This window comes from Ptychodera flava, chromosome 7 (genome assembly GCF_041260155.1).
Source record: "Ptychodera flava strain L36383 chromosome 7, AS_Pfla_20210202, whole genome shotgun sequence".
NCBI lineage: Eukaryota > Metazoa > Hemichordata > Enteropneusta > Ptychoderidae > Ptychodera > Ptychodera flava.
The window spans coordinates 13,061,196-13,077,015 of record NC_091934.1 but is presented as its reverse complement, the minus strand read 5'-3'; the positions used below and the strand labels follow the sequence as shown (position 1 = coordinate 13,077,015).

At 36.0% G+C, this 15,820-nt stretch overlaps 2 protein-coding genes across 2 annotated transcripts in view; both read right to left on the bottom strand.

Annotated features, from left to right (window-relative positions):
- The window catches only part of LOC139136828 (probable serine/threonine-protein kinase pats1), a 32,422-nt gene extending 23,230 nt beyond the window's left edge, over positions 1 to 9,192 (bottom strand). The window contains exon 1 of the mRNA XM_070704664.1: positions 9,004 to 9,192. The gene's annotated coding sequence lies outside the window, so the exon portion shown is untranslated. The remainder of the gene's footprint in view (positions 1 to 9,003) is intronic.
- LOC139136829 (uncharacterized) overlaps positions 1 to 15,820 on the bottom strand; it is a 328,762-nt gene that overhangs the window by 226,129 nt on the left and 86,813 nt on the right. The gene's annotated exons all lie outside the window — the stretch shown is intronic.

Genomic DNA, 15,820 nt, shown 5'->3' with positions numbered 1-15,820 from the left:
CGTTTTCAACGCCGTTTCAAATAATTTTATTGTGGTGAACACGATTATAGTCCCAGGAAACTTTTCAAAGTCACGCTGGATCAAATGCTTGAAGGGGCATACCGGCATGGAGCGACTATCATACTGCAGGTGCAAGTCATACGTTCATGATATTAGGAGATAAATTATTGAGAGCTGCAGAACACAAACTCATCCAAAAATATTCCTATTAGATCGATTCCTGAAAATAAGGCAACGCACCGGCGTGTTTTTCCCACTGAAATTCTCGCGTAAAATGTTAGCAGAATGTCGTTCTCTGAGGTCGCGACCTCGCTTGAACCGAAACGGCAAAGTAAACCAAGTCCTTTGTTGTACGTCTTTTTCTTTTTAAAGATTTCATGAAAAATACACGGCATTTACAATACACATCACTTCTACGCTTTTTTAAGTCACATCTTTCCTTATGCATTGCATTTAACTAGGCATGTTTAATTTTCTGTATGAGTTGCCCTGGAACCGAATTGTGAATGGATGCATTACAGAGAATTTACTTCCTATGGCCTGATACTAGAAATGTAACAATTTTCATTCCGCGATAAGTGGCGACATTTCCGAGGCGCGATTTTTTTTTGTCAGTCTGGTATTACGTATATTTCTCACTCACATCCATGGCAAGAAAGAAAAGTGATTCAGATCCCTAATTAGTTGTAATGACCAGGCAGCTCGGAATAAATAAATTGGTCCTCGGAATCGCCGCTTTTAGTTTAGCAGATTTTGATTTTTTTCAGAAACATGACGTATTTTCACCCGTTTGGTTTGGTCTGTTATAGCATCTTTAGTCCAAAAAATCAAGTTTACAGCATTGATGTTTTCAACAGCCTTCAAATATACAGTATTACGTTAAAATACACCATATAGTAGTGTTTCATTAATTTAACCATCTTGACCTGATGGTGAAATATGGACTTCGCAGGAAAAGGATACTGTACGATAGACCTGATCATCATTATTGATAATAGACACATTATAAAGGTTTATTTCTTATATACTAAATGCCATATTACATATATTAGAAATCTAGCCATAATTCTAAAAACCCGCAGCCCGCAACCCGCACTTTAGCAGATACTGGGGTCAACACGGGGTCGCAGCCATGTTGCCTCAAAACTTATTTCTGTCTGCACTCAAAACTCAAAAATGTCGGATATGAACCTGAAAAATCGGTGCAATTTCGTCAAAATTCGGCGAAATTTCAGCCTATAGACAAAATTTCATCTAGGTAAGGTAAATTTACTGAAATTTGATCGACAAATAATCCTGAGCTTGAACGTGACAGCTCGCCTTCTCCGGGAAGTCAAGCATCCAGCTGCCCATACACAGTTGCCCATATGGCCAGGTTTATGAGATTGTTTGCAAGCGAGCGAGCCAATAGAGCTAGAGGTCTGATTTTTGGTATATAGGAATAACTTAGCAATACAATTATTTTGACAAAATGTCACGTGACCTCAATGACCTTTGACCTCAAATAGATATATTTGTCCACAACTCAGTAACCACAAGTGCTACACCCTTTATATTTGGTATGATGGGACACCTTATGACACCACATATTGTACCTCATTAATTATGCGCATATCTAATTCTGAGCAAGCCAATAGAGCTGGATGTCCGATTTTTGGTATATAGGGATAAATATAGGGTAGAAATCTAAATATGCCCATCTAAATATTAGACATCTACCATCGAGAACAAAAGAAATTTGCTGTAATTGAATATTTAAGGAGTTTAAGCAATTTTCACTATAAATAAAGAACCCCTGCCTCAAACTCCACAAAAGTTGCTAGACATATTTTGCCGTTGTCATGCCATTGCTTCGTTTAATAACCAGTTAATCAAATGCCTAATTGACAGGAGGAAATTCAAGACCATATTTGAATAGTAGTATATATTGTCCTCAAAATTACTCTATCACGGCCCAAGTACTCATTGCCTTCAGCAATACTGCCTTGTTATTATTATTATTATAACTGTTCGACCTAACTGTCGGGACTGCTACGGCATCTCGATGCCGTCTACACAAACGTAAATACACTAGTATAATGTAATTTTATGTCAGCATTCTATCTCGGAAAGGATTCATAGCCGCGGTAGGGTATGATCAAGCGATCTCAATAATGAGTGACATAGCGAATGGAATATTGGTTGACAACACGACAAAAATACCTGCATTTATATGTAGATATAGATTGGCAGTGTCTGTGATCATGAGGCTTAAAAAACCTACATGCTGTGATTCAGTGAGTTGCTATATTGTTTAAATTCACACGCCTAAACAGAATAACACCATTCAACTCCGAGCGTTTCTCAGACAATAGTTTGCCTTCGCTCTTTACGACATTTCTGTGGTGAACACCGTTCCTGGAGTCATTTTGGCTGCCATAACCAGATACCAGTCCGCGGCAACAAAGTCAAAGGAGAGAATTGAGAAACTTGAACATAAAAGACAAGAACGTCATATCATCTGATCCGCTATTCTCTTCGAGAGGTGTCTCGAAATATTGCGTGTCAACGGTATCGTTACAACATTTAATTTAATGCTCTTATCGGACGACAAATCATCGAGCATCGGCGTTAAAGTTTGATTGTAGTATGATCCCTTCTCTGAAATTCGCAGCCTGTCGTTTACACTTATGGACATCTGTGTGATTGTTGTAGACTTTCGAGGACCCCTTTTTCGTTTTCCGCATTTTTACGATGTATCAAATGCTCCGGATGCTTTTTGAAACGCGCAAAAATGTCTCAAATAAAACATTCGGTATGTGGCAAAGCAACTACAAATACACGGCTCACCGAAAGACTCGTCTGACTCGGATTATGCTGCTAAATATAGCCTTTGGATTCTGATGAAAACTACAGTCTGCCCCGATGATCATTGAAATGAACAAGCGTGATGGGCGGGCGATCTCTGACAAGCGAACTTGACTGTGACTTTTTAACACTTTTATTTGATAATAACTGCAGGTCTTGCCGTTACTCATGCTGTAGATTGAAACACTCGATATATGCTGCTTTTGTCTTCCGTACTAACCGGAAATTGGATCTTCAAGAACTTCACAAGTATGGCCTCGTTGTGTCGCTAATACTTATAAGTTGCCATCTTGTAGGGTCGACCACCCCTATGAGAAAACCGTATGATCCCCCTTGCTACGCCTGATCGCTACGCATACAAACAATGGTTTTGACACACGCAGTGAACGGTAGGTGTCAATGGAATTTTTACAGCGGATGTTGTCCAAGTGCACGCGACAATATTGTGACGTTGTCGCTTAGCTTAATCCTTTGCTAATCAAGATTTAAAGGTAGTCTCAAAACGTAAAAACGTGCATCTGTTCCTCTTGTAAATCTTTATCGCAAAATTTAAGCCAGAAACAGGAACTTTCGGAACACGATATTCTTCACACTTAAAAATTAATATTACAGGAATACTTTTCAGGGAAAAACACATTTTCGTGTTTTCGACATAAATACCCCGATAAAGGTGGAAAGCTACCTTAAAATGTTTGCACCTGGTACTTGATTCGATCACAACGCTCAAAGACAAAGACAGAAGACCAACTTCGCCTTAGAAACATACACTTGTATTGTTCAATGTCTATGCGGCTCCGAATACTTGCTGGAAACGATTCAGTTTTAGGTGATATTTTGACGGTCGCTGGCGTGGACTAAAGGCCTTCTATTGTAAATTTGTTCTAATCACTCAAACATTCTGAATAATATAGATCATATCGACTGTACACCGGTAGGTTTGTGAACCATGTAACACTTATATATAACACAGATGTAGCGGGCCGTTTTCAATTTCCGAGCATGCTGACAGCAGACCATGAATTATAATATACAAGCTCGCAAATCAAACGCTCTGATTGGTTCAGAGACAAAAAAGACACGTTGTATTACTCGTGATGTACCATGGTTGGAACACCACAGATGGTATCAGCCGGCTGGAGAGCCTTTTACATTCGTTCACTTTCGGTTTGGAGAACAACAATTAGTGTAAATTAGGAATGTAGTACACAAGTTGTAATAATTCTTTTTCTCATTGCGATATTTCAATCCAATTTTATGAAACCGTAGTGTACTTAAAACAATTTCAAAGACATCATCGCCAAATGACTCAAAACAGTATGCTGCTTTAATGTACTCCCTCTTCTAAGAATGAAATCGAAATATGATCGGGCGGAATTACTGGAAACATGGAAAATGGAAAACGGAAAACGGAAACTGGAATCCAGGATAAAAGATTCACTTAGTGTCTCTTTTACAACAAAAAGTTCCTAGCGATGAGTTAGAGAATAATACACAAATACGGTAAATCCTATACAGAAAGAGCTTGAAAAGCGCGGTATCTCATTTCATTCGTCTGCATGTACACAAACTTCCTTGGTCAATCGAGGTGGTAGCTTAAGCGAGATTGAGACAACATCAACCGAACAAACACCGAAGCAGCCAGCTCAAAGATTGCTGAAAACGTACTTGCAAGTATTTATACACCTTGTCCATATTATTTGATGCCAGTATCATCACCGTACGTCTATCATAAAAGTCCAGATGAAATTCCGACAACAGCGAGTACACCGTCATCGACTATGACCGACTCTTATGCCCCTCCCACATCAGCGACTATCCGTACCTATGGACTGTTCCCACCTATTCCCAAAGAACCTCCGCCATCGTATCCACACACGTCCGTTCTCGTTTTAAAGTGCCATATCCATGTTTAGCGTCAGTTGTATTTCCATAAGACGGAAAACACTCATTGATAGCATCGAAATTTTATTTATTATTTTTTCTTTGTTCAAGACATGGATATATTTGTCTAACATATCCATGGTGAAATCAACACAGTGTTCATGTAAAAAAGTAATAGGGTCTGGTAACGCAAGCACATCTTTCCAATATAGAATTATTTCTTGACATTGCTACTTTGCCTGCAAAAACGTCAGTGGCTGCTTTTATTTTGTTGCGCGGCACAATAAAGATTCAACGCTGACTGTATTTTCGCTGTATCTGTGCTTGCGCAACTTTTAAATGCTAGAAAAAACTGTCTCCTGATTTTATACTGCATATTCGGAAAGCTCAGACACTGTGATCTTGAAAGTATGTATGTCATTAGGTTTTCATGCGCGGTCTAAATCAGGACCGTATGTCGCCGGTTTCGTCTATGGACCTCAGCAGGGCTGTGGTGTGAGGCCGTATAACGCGCGGGAAAACAACATCGTACGCAGGACTGCGTATCTTAATGCGTCAGAAAACGCAGAAGTGAGTGTTTTCAAATTTCTCACATTACAAGATTTTCGTTTTAAGGCGCCATGCTACACATTCGGGATTCCATTTTCCATTTCCATATTCCATGTTTCCGGTAATTCCACCTAACGTTGAAATAACGGTAAATCCACCACATCGACACCTTTCCGTCCAAAATAACGATATTTACAGCATTACTACTGGACGTCCTTATTTTTTACGGTAACAAGTGATATTAGTCGTAAGGGATGTAGCATTCAAAATTTTAGTAGTTTCTTTGCTTTACGGGCAGTGATGATGTTGGAATCATATGCTTAATGTCTGAACTCTGTAAGCCTTGTTAGAGATAGCAATGGACAAGACGTCATCACTGGCCAAAAGTTTCCAAATTTACAGAAAAGAATATGCTTATTTTGCGCTACCGACCACATCAAAATATTACTATTGAAAGGAGGTATCGTTAAACACCAAGCATGCAGTGCTAAATAAAACATCCAAATTGAATGACTTCATGTTTTTCAGTGAACACTGGTTCTCTTTGTCATTGTCGTCAAGTCGCGGTCGAACCACGTTCAAACATCATGAATGACTCGTTACTACAACGGTTTCTACGAAGTACATTGAACACTACATAACGAGGCAGTGAATATTCAAAACGAGGTTATTAGTCACACAGGGACACCATAATGACGCAACCAAGCACAGTGCCGTCAACTGAACATTACACGGTAACGAGACCTAAGAGAAAGGGTCCAGCCAATGAGTGGGTTGTAAGCATACCTTATTGGACCACAGACACCAATCACTGTGACAGGTACATGTGTCTCGGACCTCACTAATGAAACAGGACGAATGTATCCCGACCAAGCGGTGATAACATGGGATATCACCTTTTAATCATATCCGAATGACTAAATTTAAATGAAACTGATTGAAAACCTACAATAAAATTTGATGTTGCCAGAATTTTGAAGGAACTGTTTGTCCATGCGCCCACAAAGAATTACTACGGCGACATTAAGCGAAGTTTAGTTGTTTACTGGCATGAATTAACCTCTACCTGGAAAGACGAGTGTCTGGATATAAAATAATTATGATAATGCTGATCGCTAGCCAACATATGGCTAACATGACTCTGCAGGAGACAATACAGCACATAAGATCGGATCGCGATTTGCATAGAGTGTGATTTACTATTAAAAATAGCACTGTCTGAAAATAAAAATTTTCTCTTTCGTTCAAATATGACATTAAACTTGTTCAATAATCATTTCCATTTAAGTATTCATTTACTCTATCTTGTCTGTATTGTTCTTTGCTATAAATTTAAGTGACATTTAACTTATAATTTCTTTTCGCGTTCCGACATACTAAATACCCTAAACACAGGAGAATGGCTGAAGCCTGACCGACAACGACAACTCTCGACAGTATTGTACGATTACACGGCTCCGTACAGTGTTTATCTACAACAAAATAACACGTAACACGTCAGCACGTGTCCTGAACACCGTAAGGCCCAATTTTACCAGAATAGTTTTCAAAACCCCAAACTTTTCGGGATCAGACGTAAGACAGAATTTTTTGTTCTGTTTTAATAATAGGTGGTCGCCTTTAAATTAGTGCGGGTTACACCAAAAGAGTTGGTCACGGCTGATACATCATGTTCACGTCAGAGGAGACACTGATGCGGTCGTGGGCATATGATAACAAAGTATGCATAGCATATACTCAAACTGTAAATAACATTTCAAGTTGTTAAAAGTGGCCTAAGCTTTTGTTATTATACTATCATTCTTATTTGTATTTTGATCAGCCCAAGTTTAGGCTCTGTAAAAGGAAATTGACGGAATTAGTTTATCAATAAGGTGATTTCAAAGAGGTAATGGTAAGTCCTTTGTACTTTACAAAAAGTGAAATGTGATGTGAATATAGCGTTCCAAAAGTCAACAAAACAACAATGTAAACATTTAAATACCATTCATATACTTTTTACTATTTTATGTTCACGGCGGGGCTGCTTCGTTAATATCAATACAGAGAGCCGATCAAGTGGTAAGAGGTCAGAGATAAAGACATTTCAGGCACAGCCCTATTACGTCAGCAACTAAAACAACAATGATCATTTGCTGACGAACGTCTGCCAAAACTCAGTGAAGTCCGGCAATTCAAACTTCCAGCTTTGAAAGTACGTAACCACACGTTTTTTGTCTTTTTATCTTTGAAAATAGTTGCGACGTCTTTTAATTTCGACGGTTTGTCGAACAACATTCCGCTAAGTATAAATTAGTAAAATAGGGTGAAATTTCATTCGGTGAAAATTGTGCCAACCTCTCCTCTGTTCTATCAGGAAACGTAATGTATTGCTCTGACCGAGTAATGCAGTTACAATTTTGCTACATTGTGAGAGAATGAAGCCGTCATTGACAACGTAAACAAAATGTTGACCTTAAGGTTGTGAGTGGTAAAATTAAATATAGAATAGTAACAGAAAAGTGAGAGAAATGTTTAGTTGTAATTTGGAATTCAGAATAGAATGTAGAAGTAGACATAGAAAGTCGAGTTTTTAAATTGAGTATAGAATGGTAATAAAGAAAGGCAAGGGCAATCTTGAGTTGTAAAATTGAAATTCAGAATAGTAAATAGAAAGAACAAATTTTAGCATGGATTGGACACCATGAATGTACTAGTGTCCTGCGTACGAGAGAAAACGTCTAAATGAATTCAACATTTAGTTGCTAATTAATTAGGACAATATGCATAATTTATTGTCAAATGTGTTAACGTTGCTATCCATCTTAATTGTCTGCAGAGATGCGGATCCTTTGAAATAGCAAAGTTTCCCTGCAACATTGACATATGCGTAGAAACATTTTTGTTATATCATTTTATATATTTTCATGTACCCTACAACAACGTTGGCACTTTAATAATTAACATTCTAACTTTACTCTCCTTTTCCGAGTTTTCATTTTCAATCACAAGTCCACCAAAGATAGCGATAACCTCGATTGTAGGTCTTGACTAAATATAGCAACTCGCACGTGGGATTTACTGCTGCTGACGGTAATTAGAGAACAAATTTTACAAATTTTTCGACGTTGTCCATTACTGTAGCACATGGTCAGATCCTTTTATATGTAACGTTTACACACTCCGTAAGAGCATTAGCGCTAAACAAGTACTAAGTTCCCTAGTCCTATAAAAGACATATAACGGAATGCTTCGTTGGATCATCAGCTGCAGGACGAATATTAATGTTTGCATATCACTTGAACTCCGACGTGGGTAGGACTTAGCCATATTATCATTGCAATACTCGACGCATACATGATACCAAAAGATTCTTAAAACTTTGATCAATCATTTCATGAAATGGGGTGTTGCATTACAATTTTCTTGCAAAGAGAACACAACAACGTAGAAATTGCTTATATTTGAGTAAATAAACCACCCATAGGTGTTTTTTGGACTTCAAATGTGTATGTTAGTATCTTGAGTTGTAGAGTCAGTCATTCATTTCAGAGGAGAGTTCGACATCAAAATAATACAACCAAGAGTGACTTGAAACGTAGAAAGCAATTACAAGGATTTTCCGTCGCGAAGGTTGCCCAGACGTAAACAATGTTTCCTAATACCCTATTGTGCGTATTACCCCTTTAAGTACTTTATTTTTTCGACAACAATTTTAGTGCAGCATTTCATGAGACAAAACGTTACCTTTAATAATCCATTCTGTGATATCTATACTGAAGACATCAGCTCCATCTGTGCTCACATGCTTACTTTTGTAAGGTTCTTTAAAAAGACTTCTTTTTGTCGATGTCTTCCCTGCACCATATGCCCCAACTAACATAACCCGTCCTCGATAAAGATTTTTGCGCGTTTCATTTCTTTGTAAGAATTCTTGAAGCCCCGTGAAGAAATTCTGGCAAAAAAGTAACAAAAAATATTAATATTCACACATATTGCCATAAACATTTTCATAAGGGGTACGTATATATAGTACTATATTGACATCGAAATCTTCATTAGGCGATGCCTGCAAATTTAACGCAAAAAGCAATGAGGCTTTTTCGAAAAGAAGTTAAGCTATTATTCGCTATCTATTTACGCAACCGTATAACTTTAAAACGAATGAGACTCTGGCTAAGGAATATCGGCTGGATAGTGACTGGATGGTGACTATCGGCTGAATTGCAGCGTGTTTACAAGGCTATATTTGATTGATCGATTGTTATTATTTTCAGAAATTTAGGGAATCTATTTGTATAAGTCAATTATAACGCTGCAAGTCGGCCCAACTCTGTAGGTAAATTACTTAATAACACATATGAGCAAACATTTCACATAAACAACTTTAAGACATTGCTGTTAATCTGTCTTCTAATGAAAAGAATATGTTGAAATGTGTATGGATAATATCAGTATGATGTCTGAGATATCGAAATGATCAAGCATTTCGAAAGAAAGTATTTGGCCTTCTTGGTAGAAGAAATCACATAAAGACAACAAAGACCATAGTAGCATATAAAACAGTGCAATGAACTGGAAGGTACATCGTGCCAGGTTATCTTACTTTTTCATAAAGACAACGAGGTTATCTTGATTAAAATGCATGTATGATTACATTCTACTTATGTTCCTGCATTTGTATTCTATATATTTGTCTTTGTAAAACATGCCTAGAAAATGATATATATTTAACAATATCGATACATGACAATACGGAATGACAATACCATTTATACCTCTATTGTATTGTAATTTTTTTTTTTTTTTTTTCTTTCTTTCTTATCTTTTTGTATTGTTATTGTATATAAACTTATATAGTGAAGCGATGCTGAACGTGAATTTAAAACTTTTCATACATGTTATACATGTGCTGAAATATTTTCTGTCTTATACAAATGACAGTATCAAAATAACCCTATTGTTTGGGACACTTACCAGCTATTTAAATTCGGCATAAGAGAGAGAGAGAGAGAGAGAGAGAGAGAGAGAGAGAGAGAGAAGAGAGAGAGAGAGAGAGAGAGAGAGAGAGAGAGAGAGAGAGAGAGAGGATGATTTGTTAAACAAACCTTAATCACCATGTTGTAAAACGTACTTATTTTTATTTCACAAATTCCTTTTCTTTTTTTGTATTTCGCCTTTTTAAATAAATATCTCAAAAATGAGATGAACTATGGACTTTAACGGAATCACTACTAAGTATCAATGAAAGGCAGAAAACAGTTTATTTTGATATCTAGTATAGAATAAGATAATGTAAGTAATTGGCGTTTCACACTAGAAAAGAAACTTTTAATAAAATGAATAATTTGAAAGAGTATTGTTTCATTTTAGCCTGGTAATTGGCATTGCAGGTTAGAAAGATAACTTGTTATACACATAAATATTTTGTTTTAGCGTTGTCAGACTGCTAATATCTAAAATCAGAATCTTCCTTTTGGATATACTTACCCTGTATCCAAGAGAGGAGAGAGAGAGAGAGAGAGAGAGAGAGAGAGAGAGAGAGAGAGAGAGAGAGAGAGAGAGAGAGAGAGAGAGAGAGAGAGAGAGAGAGAGAGAGAGAGAGAGAGAGAGAGAGAGAGAGCGAGAGAGAGAGATGCTTTCGTAAACAAAACTGAATCACCCTGTTGTAAAGCATTCTTATTTTTTTTAACAAATTCCTTTCCCTTTTTTGTAATTCGCCTTTTTTAAATAAATACCTCAAAAATGAGATGAACTGTGGACTTTAACGAAATCACTACTAAGTATCAATGAAAGTCAGAAACAGTTTATTTTCATATCTAGTATAGAATAAGATATGTATTTAATTGGCGTTTCACACTAGAAAAGAAAACTTTTAATAAAAATGAATATTTTGAAAGGGTATTGTTTTATTTTAGCCTTGTAATTGGCATTCGAGGTTAGAAAAATAACTTGTCATACACATTAATATTTTGTTTTAGTGTTGTCAGACTGCTAATGTCTAAAATCAGAACTCTCCTTTTGCGTGTCCTTACATTCTGTACCAGAGAGAGAGAGAGAGAGAGAGAGAGAGAGAGGAGAGAGAGAGAGAGAGAGAGAGAGAGAGAGAGAGAGAGAGAGAGAGAGAGAGATGATTTGTTAAACAAACCTTAATCACCATGTTGTAAAACGTACTTTTTTTATTTCACAAATTCCTTTCTTTTTTTGTATTTCGCCTTTTTTAAATAAATATCTCAAAAAGAGATGAACTATGGACTTTAACGGAATCACTACTAAGTATCAATGAAAGGCAGAAACAGTTTATTTTCATATCTAGTATAGAATAAGATGATGTAAGTAATTGGCGTTTCACACTAGAAAAGAAAACTTTTAATAAAATGAATATTTTGAAAGGGAATTTTTTTTTTTAGCCTGGTAATTGACATTACAGGTTAGAAAGATAACTTGTTAATACATATAATTATTTTGTTTTAGCGTTGTCGGACTGCTAGTGTCTAAAATCAGAACTTTCCTTTTGGATATACTTACATCTGTATCCAGAGAGAGAGAGAGAGAGAGAGAGAGAGAGAGAGAGAGAGAGAGAGAGAGAGAGAGAGAGAGAGAGAGAGAGAGAGAGAGAGAGAGAGAGAGAGAGAGAGAGAGAGAGAGAGAGAGAGAGAGAGAGAGAGAGAGAGAGAGAGAGATGCTTTCGTAAACAAAACTGAATCACCCTGTTGTAAAGCATTCTTATTTTTTTTAACAAATTCCTTTCCTTTTTTGTAATTCGCCTTTTTTAAATAAATACCTCAAAATGAGATGACTATGGACTTTAACGGAATCACAACTAAGTATCAATGAAAGGCAGAAACAGTTTATTTTCATATCTAGTATAGAATAAGATGATGTATTTAATTGGCGTTTCACACTGGAAAAGAAAACTTTTAATGAAAATGAATATTTTGAAAGGGTATTGTTTATTTTAGCCTTGTAATTGGCATTGCAGGTTAGAAAAATAACTTGTAATACACATTAATATTTTGTTTTAGTGTTGTCAGACTGCTAATGTCTAAAATCAGAACTCTCCTTTTGCGTGTCCTTACCAACTGTACCCAGATAGACAGAGAGAGAGAGAGAGAGAGAGAGAGAGAGAGAGAGGAGAGAGAGAGAGAGAGAGAGAGAGAGAGAGAGAGAGAGAGAGAGAGAGATGATTTGTTAAACAAAACTCAATCACAATGTTGTAAAACATACTTTTTTTATTTACAAATTCTTTTTCTTTTTTAGTATTTCGCCTTTTTAAATAAATACCTCAAAAATGAGATGAACTATGGACTTTAACGGAATCACTACTAAGTATCAATGAAAGGCAGAAACAGTTTATTTTCATATCTAGTATAGCATTAGATGATGTAAGTAATTGGCGTTTCACGCTAGAAATGAAACTTTTAATAAAAATAAATATTTTGAAAGGGTATTGTTTTATTTTAGCCTTGTAATTGGCATTCCAGGTTAGAAAGATAAATTGTAATACACATTAATATTTTGTTTTAGCGTTGTCAGACTGCTAGTGTCTAAAATCAGAACTCTCCTTTTGGGTATACTTACCAACTGTATCCCAGAGAGAGAGAGAGAGAGAGAGAGAGAGAGAGAGAGAGAGAGAGAGAGAGAGAGAGAGAGAGAGAGAGAGAGAGAGAGAGAGAGAGAGAGAGAGAGAGAGAGAGAGAGAGAGAGAGAGGAGAGAGAGAGAGAGAGGAGAGAGAGAGATGCTTTCTTAAACAAAACTGAATCACCCTGTTGTAAAGCATTTTTTTTTTTAACAAATTCCTTTCCCTTTTTTTGTAATTCGCCTTTTTAAATAAATACTCAAAAATGAGATGAACTATGGACTTTAACGGAATCACTACTTATTATCAATGAAAGGCAAAACAGCTTATTTTCATATCTAGTATAGAATAAGATGATGTAAGTAATTGGCGTTTCACACTAGAAAAGAAAACTTTTAATAAAAATGAATATTTTGAAAGGTATTGTTTTATTTTAGCCTTGTAATTGGCATTCGAGGTTAGAAAAATAACTTGTCATACACATTAATATTTTGTTTTAGTGTTGTCAGACTGCTAATGTCTAAAACAAACTCTCCTTTTGCGTGTCCTTACATTCTGTACCCAAGAGAGAGAGAGAGAGAGAGAGAGAGAGAGAGAGAGAGAGAGAGAGAGAGAGAGAGAGAGAGAGAGAGAGAAGAGAGAGAGAGAGAGAGAGAGAGAGAGAGAGAGAAAGAGAGAGAAGAGAAATGATTTTGTTAAACAAACCTTAATCACCATGTTGTAAAACGTACTTATTTTTATTTCACAAATTCCTTTCCTTCTTTTGTATTTCGCATTTTTAAATAAATACCTCAAAAACGAGATGAACTATGGACTTTAACAGAATCACAACTAAGTATCAATGAAAGGCAGAAACATTTTATTTTGATATCTAGTATAGAATAAGATGATGTAAGTAATTGGCGTTTCACACTAGAAAAGAAAACTTTTAATAAAAATGAATATTTGAAAGGGTATTGTTTTATTTTAGCCTTGTAATTGGCGTTCGAGGTTAGAAAGATAACTTGTAATACACATTAATATTTTGTTTAGTGTTGTCAGACTGCTAGTGTCTAAAATCACTCTCCTTTTTGGGTATACTTACATCTGTATCAAAGAGAGAGTGAGGTGAGAGAGAGAGAGAGAGAGAGAGAGAGAGAGAGAGAGAGAGAGAGAGAGAGAGAGAGAGAGAGAGAGAGAGAGAGAGAGAGAGAGAGAGAAAGAGAGATGATTTGTTAACAAAACTGAATCACCCTGTTGTAAAGCATTCTTATTTTTTTTAAAAATTCCTTTCCTTTTTTTGTATTTCGCCTTTTTTAAATAAATACCTCAAAATGAGATGAACTATGGACTTTAACGGAATCACTACTAGTATCAATGAAAGGCAGAAACAGTTTATTTTCATATCTAGTATAGCATTAGATGATGTAAGTAATTGGCGTTTCACGCTAGAAAAGAAAACTTTTAATAAAAATAAATATTTTGAAAGGGTATTGTTTTATTTTAGCCTTGTAATTGGCATTCAAGGTTAGAAAAGATAACTTGTAATATTTTCTTTTAGCGTTGTCAGACTTCTAGTGTCTAAAATCAAAACTCTCCTTTTGGGTATACTTACCCGCTGTATCCCAGAGAGAGAGAGAGAGAGAGAGAGAGAGAGAGAGAGAGAGAGAGAGAGAGAGAGAGAGAGAGAGAGAGAGAGAGAGAGAGAGAGAGAGAGAGAGAGAGAGAGAGAGAGAGAGAGAGAGAGAGAGAGAGAGAGAGAGATGCTTTCTTAAACAAAACTCAATCACCCTGTTGTAAAGCATACTTATTTTTATTTAACGAATTCCTGTCCTTCTGTTGTGTATTTCGCATTTTTTAAATAAATACCTCGAAAATGAGATGAACTATGGACTTTAACGGAATCACTACTAAGTATCAATGAAAGGCAGAAACAGTTTATTTTTATATCTAGTATAGCATTAGATGATGTAAGTAATTGGCGTTTCACAGTAGAAAAGAAAACTTTTAATAAAATGAATATTTTGAAAGGGAATTTTTTATTTTAGCCTGGTAATTGGCATTCAGGTTAGATAAGATTACTTTTAATACATATAATATGTTGTTTAGTGTTGTCAGACTGCTAGTGTCTAAATCAAACTCTCCTTTTGGTATACTTACATACTGTATCCAGAAGAGAGAGAGAGAGAGAGAGAGAGAGAGAGAGAGAGAGAGAGAGAGAGAGAGAGAGAGAGAGAGAGAGAGAGAGAGAGAGAGAGAGAGAGAGAGATGTTTTCTAAACAAAACTCAATCACCACTGTTGTAAAGCATTCTTATTTTTTTTAACAATTCCTTTCCATTTTTGTAATTCGCCTTTTTTAAATAAATACCTCAAAAATGAGTTGAACTATGGACTTTAACGAAATCACTACTAAGTATCAATGAAAGGCAGAAACAGTTTATTTTCATATCTTAGTATAGCATATAATGATGTAAGTAATTGGCGTTTCCTCTCTAGAAAAGAAAACTTTTAATAAACATGAATATTTTGAAAGGATATTCTTTTATTTTAGCCTTGTAATTGGCATTCCAGGTTAGAAAAGATAACTTGAACTACACATTAATATTTTGTTTTAGCCTTGCCAGACTGCTAGTGTCTTAAATCACAACTCTCCTTTTGGTATACTTACATACTGTATCCAGAGAGGAGAGAGAGAGAGAGAGAGAGAGAGAGGAGAGAGAGAGAGAGAGAGAGAGAGAGAGAGAGAGAGAGAGAGAGAGAGAGAGAGAGAGAGAGAGAGAGAGAGAGAGAGAGATGTTTTTTAAACAAAACTCAATCACACATGTTGTAAAACATTACTTATTTTTATTAACAAATTCTTTTCCTTTTTTGTATTTCGCCTTTTTTAAATAAATACCTCAAAAATGAGATGAACTATGGACTTGAACGGAATCACTACTCAGTATCAATGAAGGCAGAAACAGTTTATTTTCATATCTAGTATAGGATAAGATGATGTAAGTAA